The sequence below is a fragment of the Mustelus asterias genome, chromosome 12 (assembly GCF_964213995.1).
Source record: "Mustelus asterias chromosome 12, sMusAst1.hap1.1, whole genome shotgun sequence".
Classification (NCBI taxonomy): Eukaryota; Metazoa; Chordata; class Chondrichthyes; order Carcharhiniformes; family Triakidae; genus Mustelus; species Mustelus asterias.
This window is the reverse complement of record NC_135812.1, coordinates 108,426,028-108,443,565: the sequence shown is the minus strand read 5'-3', so window position 1 is coordinate 108,443,565 and position 17,538 is coordinate 108,426,028. Positions and strand designations below refer to the sequence as shown.

Genomic DNA, 17,538 nt, shown 5'->3' with positions numbered 1-17,538 from the left:
AGCGCATCAGAGGGGAAGAGGAGAAGGAGGAGGGGATGGAAGAGGAGGAAGACGAGGAGGAGGAAGTGGAGGAGGAGAGGGAGGAGGAGGAGGAGGAAGTTGTTCTGATGGCAGGTTTGATGGCAGCATTGGCCCGGCTGCTAGGCTTATGGAAGTGGAGTGATTTAAATATGAGAGTGCTGTGTTCAGTGAGACAACCACTGGGCTCCAGTCAACCCCATCCTATCCACTGCCTGAAGAATCCCCTGTGGAGTTGTATAATGCTCTAGGTTGAAAGTTGCACGGTTCTCTGTTTTTCTATAAATCTCACAGGAAACAAAATGGCCTAAAATTGAGTTTAGGACACCAGTACTGATCTGAGCTAGCAATGAATGGCTGGAGTTTTCAGACGAAATTCCTTAGAGTATCATTGAAGAACACAGCTGATATTTGTCTTACATCACAACAGTTGACTGAAAATGGCTTTAGAATGTCCTGAGGTACTGAAAGATGCTACATAAATGCAAGTCTCCTCCACACATGTCCTGTGGGTAGCCCATTGGCCTTTGAGTCATGCAGGATGTGGGTTCAAATCCCACTCCAGAAACTTGAGCCCATAATCCAAAATGTGGTGCTCCCAGCGTACTACTGAGAGCGCTACACTATTTAGTACCTTGTACCACCTTGAACTTGTGGCAGGGTGCCACAGTGATTAGCACTGCTGCCTCACAGAGCCAGGGACCTGGGTTCAATTCCGCCCTCGGGTCACTGTCTGTGTGGAGTTTGCACGTTCTCCCCGTGGGTTTCTTCCGGGTGCTCCGGTTCCTCCCACAGTCCAAAGATGTGCAAGTTAGGTGGATTAGCCATGCTAAATTGCCCATTAGTGTTAGGGGGACTAGCTAGGGTAAATACATGGGGTTATGGGGACAGGTCCTGGGTGGGATTGTTGTCGGTGCAGGCTCGATGGGTCAAATGGCTTCCTTCTGCACCATAGGGATTCAATGATTCTATGTACCAATTCTGGATATAGGAATAAGTTACTCTTGGGTAACAAGGTAACGGTTGAATCTGAAAACTTGCATTTTCAGAGCATCTCCAAGGAAGGAATCACAGCATCCGAACCTGAATCTGTAGTCTGAGGGCAGCCTCACAAAAACATTCCTGATGCTATAATGACAAAGCAAAGTGTTGAGAAACTCCTGTGTAACAAAAGAGTAACTAGGGAGAGAGTAGGACCTCTTACTGTTGAGAAAAGCATGGATGTTAGGGAACTTGGGGAAATAAATAGTGATGTCTTGAGGAGTGTACATATAACAGAGAAGGAGGTGCTGGAAGTCTTAAAGCGCATCAAGGTAGATAAATCCCTGGGACCTGATGAAGTTTATCTCAGGACATTGTGGGAGGCTAGGGAGGAAATTGCAGGTCCCCTAGCAGAGATATTTGAATCATTGATAGTCACAGGTGAGGTGCCTGAAGATTGGAAGGTGGCAAATGTTGTGCCTTCGTTTAAGAAGGGCTGCAGGGAAAAGCCTGGGAACTACAGGCCAATGAGCCTCACATCTGTAGTGGGTAAGTTGTTAGAAGATATTTTGAGAGACAGGACCTACAGGCATTTAGAGAGGCAAGGACTGATTAGGGACAGTCAGCATGGCTTTGTGAGTGGAAAATCATGTCTCACAAATTTGATTGAGTTTTTTGAAGGGGTAACCAAGGAGGTAGATGAGGGCAGTGCAGTTGATGTTGTCTACATAAATTTCAGCAAGGCCTTTCACAAGGTACCACATGGTAGGTTGCTGCATAAGATTAAATCTCATGGGATCCAGGGTGAAGTAGCCAAATGGATACAAAATTGGCTTGATGACAGAAGTCAGAGGGTGGTTATAGAGGGTTGTTTTTCAAACTGGAGGCCTGTGACTAGTGGTGTGCCTCAGGGATTGGTGCTGGGTCCACTATTATTTGTCATTTATATTAATGATTTGGATGAGAATTTAGCAGGCATGGTTAGTAAGTTTGCAGATGACACCAAGATTGGTGGCACAGTGCACAGTGAAGAAGGTTATTTAGGATTGCTATGGGATCTTGATCAATTGGGCCAGTGGACTGATGAATGGTAGACGGAGTTTAATTTAGATAAATGAGAGGTGTTGCATTTTGGTAGATTGAACCAGGGCAGGACTTACTCAGTTAATGGTAGGGCATTGGGGAGAGTTACAGAACAAAGAGATCTAGGGGTACATGTTCATAGCTCCTTGAAAGTGGAGTCACAAGTGGACAGAGTGGTGAAGAAGGCATTCGGCATGCTTGGTTTCATTGGTCAGAACATTGAATACGGGAGTTGGGACGTCTTGTTGAAGTTGTACAAGACATTGGTAAGGCCACATTTGGAATAGTGTGCACAGTTCTGGTCACCCTATTATAGAAAGGATATTATTAAACTGGAAAGAGTGCAGAAAAGATTTACCAGGATGCTATCGGGACTTGATGGTTTGAGTTATAAGGAGAGGCTGAATAGACTGGGACTTTTTTCTCTGGAGCGTAGGAGGCTGAGGGGTGATCTTATAGAGGTCTATAAAATAATGAGGGGCACAGATCAGCTAGATAGTCAATATCTTTTCCCAAAGGTAGGGGAGTCTAAAACTAGAGGGCATAGGTTTAAGGTGAGAGGGGAGAGATACAAAAGGGTCCAGAGGAGCAATTTTTTCACACAGAGGGTGGTGAGTGTCTGGAACAAGCTGCCAGAGGTAGTAGTCGAGGCGGGTACAATTTTGTCTTTTAAAAAGCGTTTAGACAGTTACATGGGTAAGATGGGTGTAGAGGGATATGGGCCAAATGTGGGCAATTGGGACTAGCTTAAGGGTTAAAGAAAGGGGCGGCATGGACAAATTGGGCCGAAGGGCCTGTTTCCATGCTGTAAACCTCTATGACTCCATTACGCCATAACATTGATCCAGCTAAATCCTGTTGACGCCCTGAAGGTGACTGAGCTCGTAGTGTTCATAACTAATGGCTCCAACCATACACACCCCAACCTGCTTTCTTTGTTAACTCCTTTTCCCCAAGAACAATTGATGACTAGAAAAAACTTCCACAATCCTTAATCACCCAGCCCTCTGAAGATTCATAGATCATAGAATCCCTACAGTGCAGAAGGAGGCTATTCAGCCCATCTAGTCTGCACTTACACTCTGCCAGAGTATCTTACCCAGGCCCTCTCCCCTGCTCTATCCCCATAACCCTCCGCATTTACCATGGCTAACCCATCTAACCTACAGATCTTTGTGCACTAAGGTGTAATTTAGCTTGGCCAATCCACCAAACCTACACACTTTTGGACTTCCATTCATTTCAGAAAAATCTGTTGAACTTTTTAAATTAATGTGTCAATTGACTGCACTCAATTTGTTGGTTTAGCTAGGTTGGCTGGACAGCTGGTTAGCGATGCAGTGTGATGTTAACCGCGCGGGTTCAATTCCCGTACCGGTTGAAGGGTTATTCATGAAGGCTCCACCTTCTCAACCTTACTCCTTGCCTGAGGTGCGGTGATCCTCAGGTTAAATCACCACCAGTCAGACCCCCCCCACGCCACCTCCCCCTCCTTCTCAAAGGGCAGAGCAGCCTATGGTCGTCTGGGACTATGGCGACTTTACCTTTACCTGTGAAAATTATCTAGTGGAAGACTACAGAGGAAATCTTTATCAAGGACCGAGTTCTGACGGAGTGCTGCACAGTCCGAGGCGCTGTCTTTTGAATGAGAGATTAAGCAGAGAATTCTATGACCTTGCCCATGGCTGGGATTCTCCGGTCCCGTTGGAGTTTTGGCTGAGCGCCTAATTCTCCATTCTCGCTGTCAGCGGGAGTGGATCGAACGGGATTGGAGAATCCCAGCCTCCCTCTGCCCCTCAGATGGAAGTGAAAGATTTTAGCACCATTGGAAGAAGAGCAGGGGAGTTCCCCCTCAGTGTCCTGGTCAATATTTATCCTTCAACCAACATTGAAGGCAAATGCGGTGGTTGTTATCTTGTTGCTGGTTGTGGGGGCTTTCTGTGTCCAAACTGGCCGCTGTGTTTCCTATTGTACAGCAGCTCACAATTGAACCCTTCAATATTAGTTCATTGAGTGTCCTGGGAAATGGAAATTCTTTCCTTTAATCCTCACAAATGCTTTAGAGCTCTTCCTCTGTGCCTGCAAGTTTGTGCCAGCGGCCTGTTCTAATGAGAAACTCACACAGAAGAACACACATGAAAAACAATGAACCCAGTTATGGGAGGATAGCTTTCGCTCATGAGAGCTCGGCGCTGAATCAAATCAGTCAATTCAAACTTGGTTTCCAGTAAGATGGTAATATATGAACGGAATCCTCTTCCCACATAACTCAGTATATCTGAGCAGCTCAGGTTATCAGAGGCAGCCCAGGAGAATTGTGACTGTTATGAAAAAGGAAGGAGAAGGGGCTGAAAAGTCTGTGATCAGCAATTTCACCACGATTTCAAACAGATAACTTTACAGAGCAGGAGAACCACCATAAATCTTCCTGAATGAAAGAGATGGAGGTGGTCAGCGGCAATTCTCAACGCCAGTGGAAAAGGGTCTGCGACATCTTATCCTTTCTATTGTTAGGTCACTTATTTGTCTTTTCTCCTTTCCTCCTGGGGTACAGTTCCACCTCAAGCCCTCTGATGCCTCATTTGACGATTAATCACATCAAATCCGGACAATGAATGTTGGTGGGCTTTTTGATTTGATTTATTATTGTCACATGTATTAACATGCAGTGAAAAATATTGTTTCTTGCGCACTATACAGACAAAGCATACCGTTCATAGAGAAGGACAGGAGAGAGTGCAGAATGTAGCATTACAGTCACAGCTAGTGTGTAGAGAAAGATCAACTTAATGCAAGGTCGGTCCATTCAAAAGTCTGACAGCAGCAGGGAAGAAGCTGTTCTTGAGTCGGTTGGTACGTGAGCTCAGACTTTTGTATCTTTTTCCCACAGAAGAAAGTGGAAGAGAGAATGTCTGGGGTGCGTGGGGGTCCTTAATTATGCTGGCTGCTTTGCCGAGGCAGCGGGAAGTGTAGACAGAGTCAATGGATGGGAGGCTGGTTTGCGTGATGGATTGGGCTACATTCACAACCCTTTGTAGTTCCTTGCGGTCTTGGGCAGAGCAGGAGCCATACCAAGCTGTGATACAACCAGAAAGAATGTTTTCTATGGTACATCTGTAGAAGTTGGTGAGAGTTGTAGCTGACATGTCAAATTTCCTTAGTCTTCTGAGAAAGTAGAGGCGCTGTTATTCACCTTTCGTAGCATCACACTCAGTTCTATTCCATTTGCAAACAATGTCAGCAACATCAAACTTATAAAGCACTGCAGAGAGTGAGATATTCCGGTCCCGCCGGCAGTGCACCCCCGTCACCAGATTCTCTGTGGCATGGGGTGGATTCAGTGGGAAATCCCATTGACAGCAGTGATACGAGGGGGTCCCACCACTGTCCAATAGCCTTCCACCGTGAGAATCCCGCCATGGGGAGGTTCGAGAATCTTCTCAAAATGCTTGACAGGTGTGCCAAACAAATGTCACTGATGTCCAGGTCGGTGGGGATGGGCAGGTCAGTGATGTCCAGGTTGGTGGGGGGATGGGCAGACCAGTGATGTCCGGGTTGATGGGGCGATGGACAGGCCAGCGATGTTTGGGTCGATGGGGGATGGGCAGACCAGTGATGTCCGGGTTGGTGGGGCGATGGACAGGCCAGTGATGTCCTGGTCAGTGGGGGATGGGGAGGCCAGCGATGTCTGGGTTGGTGGGGGATGGACAGGCCAGTGATGTCTGGGTCGGTGGGGGATGGGGAGGCCAGCGATTTTCTTGTTGGGGGGGAGAAGGGGGATGCGAGGCCAGTAATGTCTATGGGAGGGGGGTGGGTAAGTGAGAGGACATTGATGAGGCCAGCAATGTCCATGGGGGGTTCAGACCAGCATTGTCTATGCTGGGAGGACTTGTTTAGCGATCTCCCAGAGATGTGTGCATGTGCGGGGGCCTCTCAGCGCCCTGGTTTCAGCCTCTTCAGCGAGAATAGGCCCCACCCCTGGATTTTTAGCGTGATTCATGCTGAGGCCCTCTGCAGTGCACAGAGTGGGAGATTCATTTTCAAACTCCCCTGAAAAAACCAGCGAGATTTACTGCAGTTTTCACGCGAATTCTACACTTAGACTGTTTTTGGAAGGCTTGCTCCCTGTGTGTTCTCAATCAGTATTCAGGAGGCCTGTAGCACAAGGCTTCTTTTTAAATTCCTGTCACTCGGACATTCCCAGCAATAATTTGCCAATGAGCTAAACAACCCAACCAAATACACAATTACTGTAAGTCTTAGAATGTAACAAGCAGACTCACTCCCAGAATCGCAACATTGGCCAATTTATCTGTGTGTTTTGGACATGGATATGTATTAAGCTCAAAGATTTATGGTAACCAGGCATATCTGCGCCTGGCTTTAGATCAACGTTAATGGGTGCTGACAAACAAGGAGTGTGCTCTGATTATCGGATACGTTTCAGCTTCCTGCGTTCTGGACGTTTCTCATCAAAAGATAGATCCAGAAAGCGTTCAAGCGCTAAACCAATATATTATCGACCTGTAGCACAGAACAAGTGCCTTATGCCCCATAACCAACCAAGTGAATTATGTCAATGGTTCCCACAGCTGCTATAATCAGACAAAATCTGCAGCCATCAACTGCGAAAGATTATTCCTTAAAAATTCCGAGCTGCTCTTACGTCACATGTCAAGAAAGCAATCTAATCAGAGATTCCGTAATACACCCAGAGGTTACAGCCTTCACAATGTGTGCTGTTTTGTGCTGTTTGAGAAACCTTTGGGAATGGGGAGAGGGAGAGAGAGCTCTGTAATGGTGTACAAGACTCCCAGAGACACTATTCACATTTACCTAATGTTCAAGCTGCTGTGTGTTCCGGATTCTTCCTCAGTTTTGGGTGTTTGAACAAACAGTTTTAGGGAGAGCTTCACTGAGGACAAATAAAGGCAGGAAATATGTACGGCTCATTATTAATGTAGCAGCTAAAACCAGTTCACTGACCAACATCCAACTTAATATTGTTGAATAAAGTTAAGTAGTCGTCTCTTACAATCAAAATAAATGGTCCACAATTGGCTCGCTGCCGCAAACACCCATTCAGCAAACTCCCAGTCTCAATTCCCACCGCAGTTAAAGTTAGGATTGTTCTTGTCTAAAATGGCAAACGGAAAGGCTGGGTAGGTGGGATAGACCGGAGCATTGGAAGGGGGAGAATCAGAGACAGAGAGGGGGGAGGCTGGGATAGAGAGGGGGGGGGGGAGGCTGGGATAGAGAGGGGGGAGGCTGGGATAGAGAGGGGGAGGCTGGGATAGAGAGGGGGAGGCCGGGATAGAGAGGGGGGAGGCGGGGATAGAGAGGGGGGAGGCGGGGATAGAGAGGGGGGAGGCTGGGATAGAGAGGGGGGAGGCTGGGATAGAGAGGGGGGAGGCCGGGATAGAGAGGGGGGAGGCCGGGATAGAGAGGGGGGGAGGCCGGGATAGAGAGGGGGGAGGCTGGGATAGAGAGGGGGGAGGCCGGGATAGAGAGGGGGGAGGCGGGGATAGAGAGGGGGGAGGCGGGAATAGAAAGGGGGGAGGCGGGGATAGAGAGGGGGGAGGCGGGGATAGAGAGGGGGGAGGCGGGGATAGAGGGGGGGAGGCGGGGATAGAGAGGGGGGAGGCGGGGATAGAGAGGGGGAGGCGGGGATAGAGAGGGGGGAGGCTGGGATAGAGAGGGGGGAGGCTGGGATAGAGAGGGGGGAGGCTGGGATAGAGAGGGGGGAGGCTGGGATAGAGAGGGGGGAGGCTGGGATAGAGAGGGGGGAGGTGGGGATAGAGAGGGGGGAGGTGGGGATAGAGAGGGGGGAGGTAGGGATAGAGAGGGGGGAGGCTGGGATAGAGAAGGGGGAGGTAGGGTTAGAGGGGGGGAGGTAGGGATAGAGAGGGGGGAGGCAGTGATAGAGAGGGGGGAGGTAGGGATAGAGAGTGGGGGAGGTAGGGATAGAGAGAGGGAAGGTTGGGATAGGAAGGGGGGAGATAGGATGGGGAAGATGGAGAGGATGGGGTAAAGGAGATAGATGGGGGTAGAAATGGGAAGCAGGAAAGGTGGAGGCAGTAGCGACAAGCGAGATGGGATGGGGAAGAGGCAGGGTTTGTGGGAGGGTAGGGAAAGGGACAGAAGTAGGGGGGGATTGGAATGAGGGAGATAGGGATGTTGGGATAAAGGAAGAACTCTAGATGTTTGCCCGATGACTTGGTTTTGGATCGGTCCGAGAAAAATATTCCAAAGTATTAAGGACTTTAAGTGGAATGAGCTGAAGCACTTTGGAGTTATCTCCCAGCAGACACAGGTCTATATTACACGGCTACTCTCATATTTACCAGTGAAATCAATTTAGTAATCTCTTACTCGGAGGCCATTAGGAAGGGCTGCAGCATTTCAGAGACAGCACATTCGCCCTTTATGTCATCGCCTCTGCATTCTTCACATGCACGAGAATGAAATGCACCAGAGTGAAGCAGAAAATACCCATGGGATTCTATATCTGCTTTTCGATATAATAATGACATTTAGAACATCAAGCTCAACTAATTGGTTTTCACTGGTTACATTGCAGCGACTAACTCTGGAGAACAGAAAGCTTTGCTTTTTTATACCACCTTTCGCTACCTCAGGACATCTCAAAGTGTTCCACAGCCAATGGAGCGCAGTCACTGCTCTGATGTCGGAAATCAAGCAGCCAATAGCCCTCAGTAATTAATACCAGATAATCAGTGTTGGGAATGTTGGCTTTGGGATAAATATTGGTTCACTGGACTCCCCAGCTTGTGACATTGCGAGGATAGGTGGAACTTTGTTTTAATATGTAATCTGCAAGATGATGTCTCAATACTGACCTTCGATCAGTGCAGCACTCCCTCAGCACTGACCCTCTGACAATGCGGCACTCCCTCAGTACTGACCCTCTGACAATGCGGCACTCCCTCAGTACTGACCCTCTGACAGTGCAGCACTCCCTCAGCACTGACCCTCTGACAATGCGGCACTCCCTCAGTACTGACCCTCTGACAGTGCAGCACTCCCTCAGCACTGACCCTCTGACAGTGCAGCACTCCCTCAGTACTGACCCTCTGACAGTGCGGCACTCCCTCAGTACTGACCCTCTGACAGTGCGGCACTCCCTCAGCACTGACCCTCTGACAGTGCGGCACTCCCTCAGCACTGACCCTCTGACAGTGCAGCACTCCCTCAGTACTGACCCTCTGACAGTCCGGCAATCCCTCAGCACTGACCCTCTGACAGTGCTGCACTCCCTCAATACTGACCCTCTGACAGTGCTGCACTCCCTCAGCACTGACCCTCTGACAGTGCGGCACTCCCTCAGTACTGACCCTCTGACAGTGCGGCACTCCCTCAGTACTCATCCTCTGACAGTGCGGCACTCCCTCAGCACTGACCCTCTGACAGTGCAGCACTCCCTCAATACTGACCCTCTGACAGTGCTGCACTCCCTCAGCACTGACCCTCTGACAGTGCGGCACTCCCTCAGTACTGACCCTCTGACAGTGTGGCACTCCCTCAGTACTCACCCTCTGACAGTGCGGCACTCCCTCAGCACTGACCCTCTGACAGTGCGGCACTCCCTCAGCACTGACCCTCTGACAGTGCGGCACTCCCTCAGTATTGACTCTCTGACTATTGGAAGGAAGGAATGGGGCAATAAAAGTAAATCTTGTGTTTTTGCGTTGTTTGAACAGCTCACTGACCTTTGCACTTTCGCTTCTCCCATCCCATGGCTGGCCTTTGTCACTAGGAACCCCAATATCCCAGCTCCAACTCAGCACCTTGAAGTGAATAACAGTCGTGCAGCTTTGCAGGTTACACAGCTATTGCAGAAACCTATACCGAGGGAATCATATTCTAAGATAAGTCTTCACACGCGGCTGAGGAAATGGTAATTCCACACTCTGGGGATGTGGGGTGGAGGGGTCACGCTGCAGGAAAAGATGGTGAAGACATTTTTGTGAATTGTGAAATTCTTTGCAGAGTTGCTGTGGGATCTGCCATTTCTGTAATCGCGGCCTCGCGTCGGGAATAGTGAGCCAATGTTTCCTCGGTGTTTCTGCAGCTCCAATGGCAGCCAGTGCATCATTTGTTCTTTCTTCAGACATTTTGTGTGGGGGGGTTGGCCGTGTCAGGCTGAGGGATGTGCATTCTATTTACTGATTGAGCTTGCGAAAAAAGCAGTTTCTTGCTCACTGACTTGCTGAACATTGGTTTGTGTCTCTTGGGACAGTGAGGTTTTGGTGGCTGGAGACAAGACCACAGTATATGTTTTGGAGTGTCCATGCGGCGCAGTTCCAGCAATACCTGTCTGATGGTGAAGGGTGAGTTATGTACAATGCACAGCACAGAAAGAGGCCAATAGGTCCTTAGGGATGGGATTTACGACCATTTAGAAAGATGCGGATTAATCCGAGATAGTCAGCACGGATTCGTGAAGGGCAAGTCGTGCCTCACAAATTTGATAGAATTTTTTGAGGAGGTAACTAAGTGTGTTGATGAAGGTAGGGCAGTTGATGTCATATACATGGATTTTAGTAAGGCGTTTGATAAGGTCCCCCATGGTCGGCTTATGATGAAAGTGAGGAGGTGTGGGATAGAGGGAAAGTTGGCCGATTGGATAGGTAACTGGCTGTCTGACCGAAGACAGAGGGTGGTGGTCGATGGAAAATTTTCGGATTGGAGGCAGGTTGCTAGCGGTGTGCCGCAGGGATCAGTGCTTGGTCCTCTGCTCTTTGTGATTTTTATTAATGACTTAGAGGAGGGGGCTGAAGGGTGGATCAGTAAATTTGCTGATGACACCAAGATTGGTGGAGTAGTGGATGAGGTGGAGGGCTGTTGTAGGCTGCAAAGAGACATAGATAGGATGCAAAGCTGGGCTGAAAAATGGCAAATGGAGTTTAACCCTGATAAATGTGAGGTGATTCATTTTGGTAGGACAAATTTAAATGTGGATTACAGGGTCAAAGGTAGGGTTCTGAAGACTGTGGAGGAACAGAGAGATCTTGGGGTCCATATCCACAGATCTCTAAAGGTTGCCAGTCAAGTGGATAGAGCTGTGAAGAAGGCCTATAGTGTGTTAGCTTTTATTAACAGGGGGTTGGAGTTTAAGAGCCGTGGGGTTATGCTGCAACTGTACAGGACCTTGGTGAGACCACATTTGGAATATTGTGTGCAGTTCTGGTCACCTCACTATAGGAAGGATGTGGAAGCGCTGGAAGGAGTGCAGAGGAGATTTACCAGGATGCTGCCTGGTTTGGAGGGTAGGTCATATGAGGAAAGGTTGAGGGAGCTAGGGCTGTTCTCTCTGGAGCGGAGGAGGCTGAGGGGAGACTTAATAGAGGTGTATAAAATGATGAAGGGGATAGATAGAGTGAACGTTCAAAGACTATTTCCTCGGGTGGATGGAGCTATTACAAGGGGGCATAACTATAGGGTTCGTGGTGGGAGATGCAGGACGGATATCAGAGGTAGGTTCTTTACGCAGAGAGTGGTTGGGGTGTGGAATGGACTGCCTGTAGTGATAGTGGAGTCAGACACTTTAGAAACATTTAAGCGGTTATTGGATAGGCACATGGAGCACACCAGGATGATAGGGAGTGGGATAGCTTGATCTTGGTTTCAGATAAAGCTCGGCACAACATCGTGGGCCGAAGGGCCTGTTCTGTGCTGTACTGTTCTATGTTCTATGTTCTAGGTGCTGGTGCTTCTACTCCACTTGAACCTCCTTTTATCCCTGATCTCACTTTTTCAGCAAAACATTCTCTTCTTCAGCTTCCCCTTAAATATATTTATGCTATTCACCTCAACCATTCCGTCTGGCAGTGAGTTCCACACTCCCATCACTCTCTGGGTGAAGACGTTTCCCCTGAATTCTTGATTGATTTATTAGTGACTGTCGTACATTTAACGCCAAAAGAGAAAATGCTGGAAAATCTCAGCAGGTCTGGCAGCATCTGTAAGGAGAGAAAAGAGCTGACATTTCGAGTCCAGGCGACCAGCTTTGACAAAGGGTCATCTGGACTTGAAACAGCTTCCTCAGGTCAACTCTCAGTTGCCTCTTTTTTCAGAGTGCCAGCTATTCTGATAAGGATAACCTCTCTATTGTGGTTTAGTCGGGTTTGTGTAGGGTGCGGACTATGCTGTAGGTGGAGACTTGGAATAATCACTCTCCGTGCCTCCCTCTGATGATCCAGTGTGACTGAGGGGGTTTCTTCTCAAGAGTTTGAGAAACATAAACATAGTAAATAGGTGCAGGAGGAGGCCATTCGGCCCCTCGAGCTTGCAGTACCATTTAATGTGATCATGCACTTTCAGTATCCCACTCCCTCTTTCTCTCCTTTGGCCAGAAGGGCCACGTCCAGCTCCCGTTTGAACATATCTATCGAACTGGCCCCAACAGCTTTCTGTGGTAGTTATGTTTGCTTTGCCTGTTATTTGACTACATGGCACTGAGCAGCGTTTGAGAGATGTGCTCGAGTCAGTGTACTGTGCAGCAGAGGAGTGTTAATAATGGAGTCACTTTGCACTGAATGTTAGGTAGCCTAACACAGAGGTTGTAGTCTGGGTGATAAAAAAGTTTTAAAAAATTCATTTACAGGATGTGGGCATCGCTGGCTCGGTCGGCATTTATTGCCCACCCAGAGTTGCCCTTCAGAAGTTGGTGGTGAGCTGCCTTCTTGAACCACTGAAGTTAATTTGTTAACATAGGTGATATTTCTCAATCAGCTGAAGGTGTGACAAGACTTAACTCACACGCAGTAGTGAGCCTATTTTATAATTTACTGGTTTCTCATGTCATATCCTGGAACTACCAGCCACAGGTGAGGCATATCTGGCAGAACTCTCCCTACACCTTGAGGTACCTCCCTGATGTATACGTTTCCTTCTCATGCCACAGACACGGTTACGATTGTGTTTTTTGCATCCTGCGTGAGCTTTATGGTGTAAGGGGCGGGGACTTGGGGCGGAGTGGTCTGAGTCCGGGAGGTGGAATTAGTCTTTCCTGATGGAGCTTTTGTGGAGATGCATTCTTGCGACATTCCTGTGCAGTCGCTCTAATTGGTTGCTTTGGCATCAATGCATTGCTGAACTTCATTGTACCATTGCCCAGGAACTCAGAATAGAGTCTCCTCACCTCCCTCAGACTCTCCTCAAACCCCTCAGACTCTCCTATCTCCCTCAGACTCTCCTCACCTCCCTCAGACTCTCCTCAAACCCCTCAGACTCTCCTCAACTCCCTCAGACTCTCCTCAACTCCCTCAGACTTTCCTCAACTCCTTCAGACTCTCCTCACCTCCCTCAGACTCTCCTCACCTCCCTCAGACTCTCCTCACCTCGCTCAGACTCTTCTCACCTCCCTCAGACTCTCCTCACCTCCCTCAGACTCTCCTCACCTCCCTCAGACTCTCCTATCTCCCTCAGACTCTCCTATCTCCCTCAGACTCTCCTGCCTTTTACAATCTACAGGCTCTGGAAACTGAAATGTTGCATCATCCAACCTTGACTCAGATCAGCCGCTGTCTCAATCTTTTCAACCTTTGTAGACATGCACTGGTAGGCTGGATCTTCCAATTGGATTTCTCTGTCAGATTACATCCTGCACTACCCCAACATTGCTATCCCATGTTGTTAATGGGCTGATATTATCTGCCACTGTCATATCAAGAATTAGTGTTTATATAATCTCTTCCAGGAACTTCCAAAATGCTTCAAAGCCAATGGTCTTTTTTAAAATCTGATTTCATTGTTGTGACGTCGGAGTGTGGGTTACAATTATGCACACTGAGCTCCCATAAACAGTAAAAATATAACCGGCTTTGATGGTGTTGGCTAAGGGATAAATATTGACTCAGCACCCTGCCACTATGCAGGTGGCACGGTGGCACAGTGGTTAGCACTGCTGCCTCACAGTGCCAAGGACTGGGGTTCGATTCCTGGCTTGGGTCACTGTCTGTGTGGAGTTTGCACATTCTCCCCGTGTCTGCGTGGGTTTCCTCCGGGTGCTCTAGTTTCCTCCCACAGTCTGAAAGACGTGCTGGCTACGTGCACTGACCCGAACAGGCGCTGGAATGTGGCGACTAGGGGAATTTCACAGTAACTTCATTGCAGTGTTAATGTAAGCCTTACTTGTGACTAATAAATAAACTTTACTTTTTTACTTTTACTGGGGTTAACTGTCCTGCCCTAACCCTCTCAGGATAAGGGGCAGAAAATTGCAAACTGAGGTGAGGAGGAAATTCTTCACTCAGAGGCTGGTGAATTTTGAAATTCTCTTCCCAGAGGCCTGTGCAAGCTCAGTCACTGAGCATGTTCAAAACAGCGATCAACAGAATTCCGGATATTAATGACAGGATTATGGGGATACACAGCAAAGTCACGCTCAGGTGGATGATCAGCTGTAATCTAGTTGAATGGTGGGGCAGGCTCGATGGGCTGAATGGCCTACTCTTGCTCCTGTGTTCCTGAAAGAGTGCTGTGGGGACCTACCTCATCCAGTCAAAAGGGCAGACAGGATCTTGGTTAAACATCTCATTCAAAACATGGCATCTCCGACTGTGCAGCACTCCCTCGATCATGGCCACCAGTGTGGGTGGGACCCAGTGCACTCCAGTGTGGGCGGGGCCCAGTGCACTCCAGCGTGGGTGGGGCTCAGTGCACTCCAGTGTGGGCGGGGCCCAGTGCATTCCAGTGTGGCCGGGGCCCAGTGCATTCCAGTGTGGGCGGGGCCCAGTGCACTCCAGTGTGGGTGGGGCTCAGTGCACTCCAGCGTGGGTGGGACCCAGTGCACTCCAGTGCGGGCGGGGTCCAGTGCACTCCAGTGCGGGCGGGGCCCAGTGCACTCCAGCGTGGGTGGGGCTCAGTGCACTCCAGCGTGGGTGGGACCCAGTGCACTCCAGTGCGGGCGGGGTCCAGTGCACTCCAGTGCGGGCGGGGCCCAGTGCACTCCAGCGTGGGTGGGGCTCAGTGCACTCCAGCGTGGGCGGGGCCCAGTGCATTCCAGTGTGGCCGGGGCCCAGTGCATTCCAGTGTGGGCGGGGCCCAGTGCACTCCAGTGTGGGCGGGGTCCAGTGCACTCCAGTGCGGGCGGGGCCCAGTGCACTCCAGTGCGGGCGGGGCCCAGTGCACTCCAGGGCGGGCGGGGCCCAGTGCACTCCAGTGCGGGCGGGGCCCAGTGCACTCCAGTGCGGGCGGGGCCCAGTGCACTCCAGTGCGGGCGGGGCCCAGTGCACTCCAGTGCGGGCGGGGCCCAGTGCACTCCAGTGCGGGCGGGGCCCAGTGCACTCCAGTGTGGGCGGGGCCCAGTGCACTCCAGAGCGGGCGGGGCCCAGTGCACTCCAGTGTGGGCGGGGCCCAGTGCACTCCAGTGTTACTGCCTTTGAAAAGGGAGAATGAATGAAATATTAAAATTCCTTTGTCTCTCTGATTTTCAGTCTGAATATCATTCCTGCCCATTGTGCACACCAGACTAGGTGCTAGTTTTGAATTTGAACATGATTCCTTGAGGAGCAACGATATATCACTATTAGCTGATGTTTGTCAGGAAGGTTTAACACATTTGCAGTGTGTATTCAATTAAGAAGTAAATGTGGGGAAGAAAGAAAATCAAAGTTTCTAATTAATGATGTGCATTGGATGAATGAGAAAAATCTATTTTTCCACAAACTGGTGGCTTGTTTGCCTGCTGTTCCTTGGCTAAGACACTAAACACAATGTGTATTGGTTACAGATGCACTTTTCAAGATGAGTACATGTAGATTATTAATTCATAGACTTGATAATTTACAAAGCAATCTCATTCTTTCACACACACGATATGAAACCTACATGGACTTCTTCATAGGGAAATGGGATACAAACTTCAGACACTGCAGTAAGTTGAAAACTAGGAAGTAGACTTGTCCACAATATGACGTGTTGTGTCCTCAGTTGACTGATTTTAAAAGACTGGGTCCATGGGGTATAATACAAGTCAAAAACACTACAAATGCAAATCTGGCCAATAGCAAAGTCTCATCAGGGTGTTATCACTTGTTTACTTTCTCCAGATTGGCCATTGCACCAAATGGACAAACTCATCCAGTCTCCAATTTTGTAAGCTCCAGCCTCCCTTCTGCTCAGTGCTGTGACTCAGCGCGTCGTCACTGCCTCTGAGGCAGAATGTCAAGTCCCACATCAGTCCAAAGATGTGCAGGTTTGGCGATGCCAGATTGCTTTAGTGTCCCAAGGTGTGTAGGTTAGGTGGATTAGCCATGGTAAATGTGAGGAGTTACAGGGATAAGGCAGCGTGGGTGGGCCTGGATAAGATGCTCATCATTGCAGACTCAATGGGCTGAATGGCCTCCTTCTGCACTGTAGGGATTCTATCAGAGTTTGAACCTAATCCTAGGCTGACAATTCAGTGAGGAACTGAAGCATACTTCCAGACGAGACATTAAATCAAGGCCTCATCAGTCTTTACAAGGAGGCATAAAAGATCCAATGGAACGATTCAAAAAAAGAGTCGGGGGTTTCTTCCCACTCAGAATCACAGAATCCCACAGTTCGGAAGAGGCCCTTCAGCCCATCGAGTCTGCACCGACGCATGAAAGGCCCTGACCTGTCCACCTAATCCCACTTGCCAGTGCTTGGCCCATAGCCCTGAATGTTATGATGCGCCAAGTTCTCATCCAGGTACTTTTTAAAGAATGTGAGGCATCCCGCCCCCACCACCCTCCCAGGCAGTGCATTCCAGACTGTCACTACCCTCTGAGTGAAAACGCTTTTTCTTAAATCCCCCCTAAACCTCCCACCCCTCACTTTTAATTTGTGTCCCCTTGTAATTGATCCTTCAACTAAGGGGAACAGCTATCCACCCTGTCCATGCCCCTCACAATATTGAACAATTCAATCAGGTCGCCCCTCAGTCTTCTCTGCTCCAGAGAAAACAACCCAAGCCTATCCAACCTCTCTCCATAGCTTAAATGCTCCATCCCAGGCAGCATCCTGGTGAATCTCCTCTGCACCCCCTCCAGTGCAATCACATCCTTCCTATAATGTGGTGACCAGAACTGCACACAGTACTCCAGCTGTGGCCTCACCAAAGTTCTATACAACTCCATCATGACCTCTCTGCTTTTGTAATCTACACCCCGATTGATAAAGGAGTGTGCTATATGCATTTTTCACCGCCCTATTGACCTGCCTTTCCGTCTTCAGAGATCTATGGACAAACACGCCAAGGTCCCTTTGTTCGTTGGAACTTCCCAGTGTCAGACCTTTCATAGTGTACTTCCCTGTCAAATTACTCCTTCCAATGTGTATCACCTCACACTTTTCAGGGTTAAATTCCATCTGCCACTTATCCGTCCATTTGACCATCTTGACTACATCTTCCTGTAACCCAGGAGACTCAACCTCACTGTTAACCACCCGGCCAATCTTTGTGTC

At 49.1% G+C, this 17,538-nt stretch overlaps 1 protein-coding gene across 1 annotated transcript in view; it reads right to left on the bottom strand.

Annotated features, from left to right (window-relative positions):
* The window catches only part of LOC144502068 (ran GTPase-activating protein 1-like), a 590,984-nt gene that overhangs the window by 12,051 nt on the left and 561,395 nt on the right, over positions 1–17,538 (bottom strand). The gene's annotated exons all lie outside the window — the stretch shown is intronic.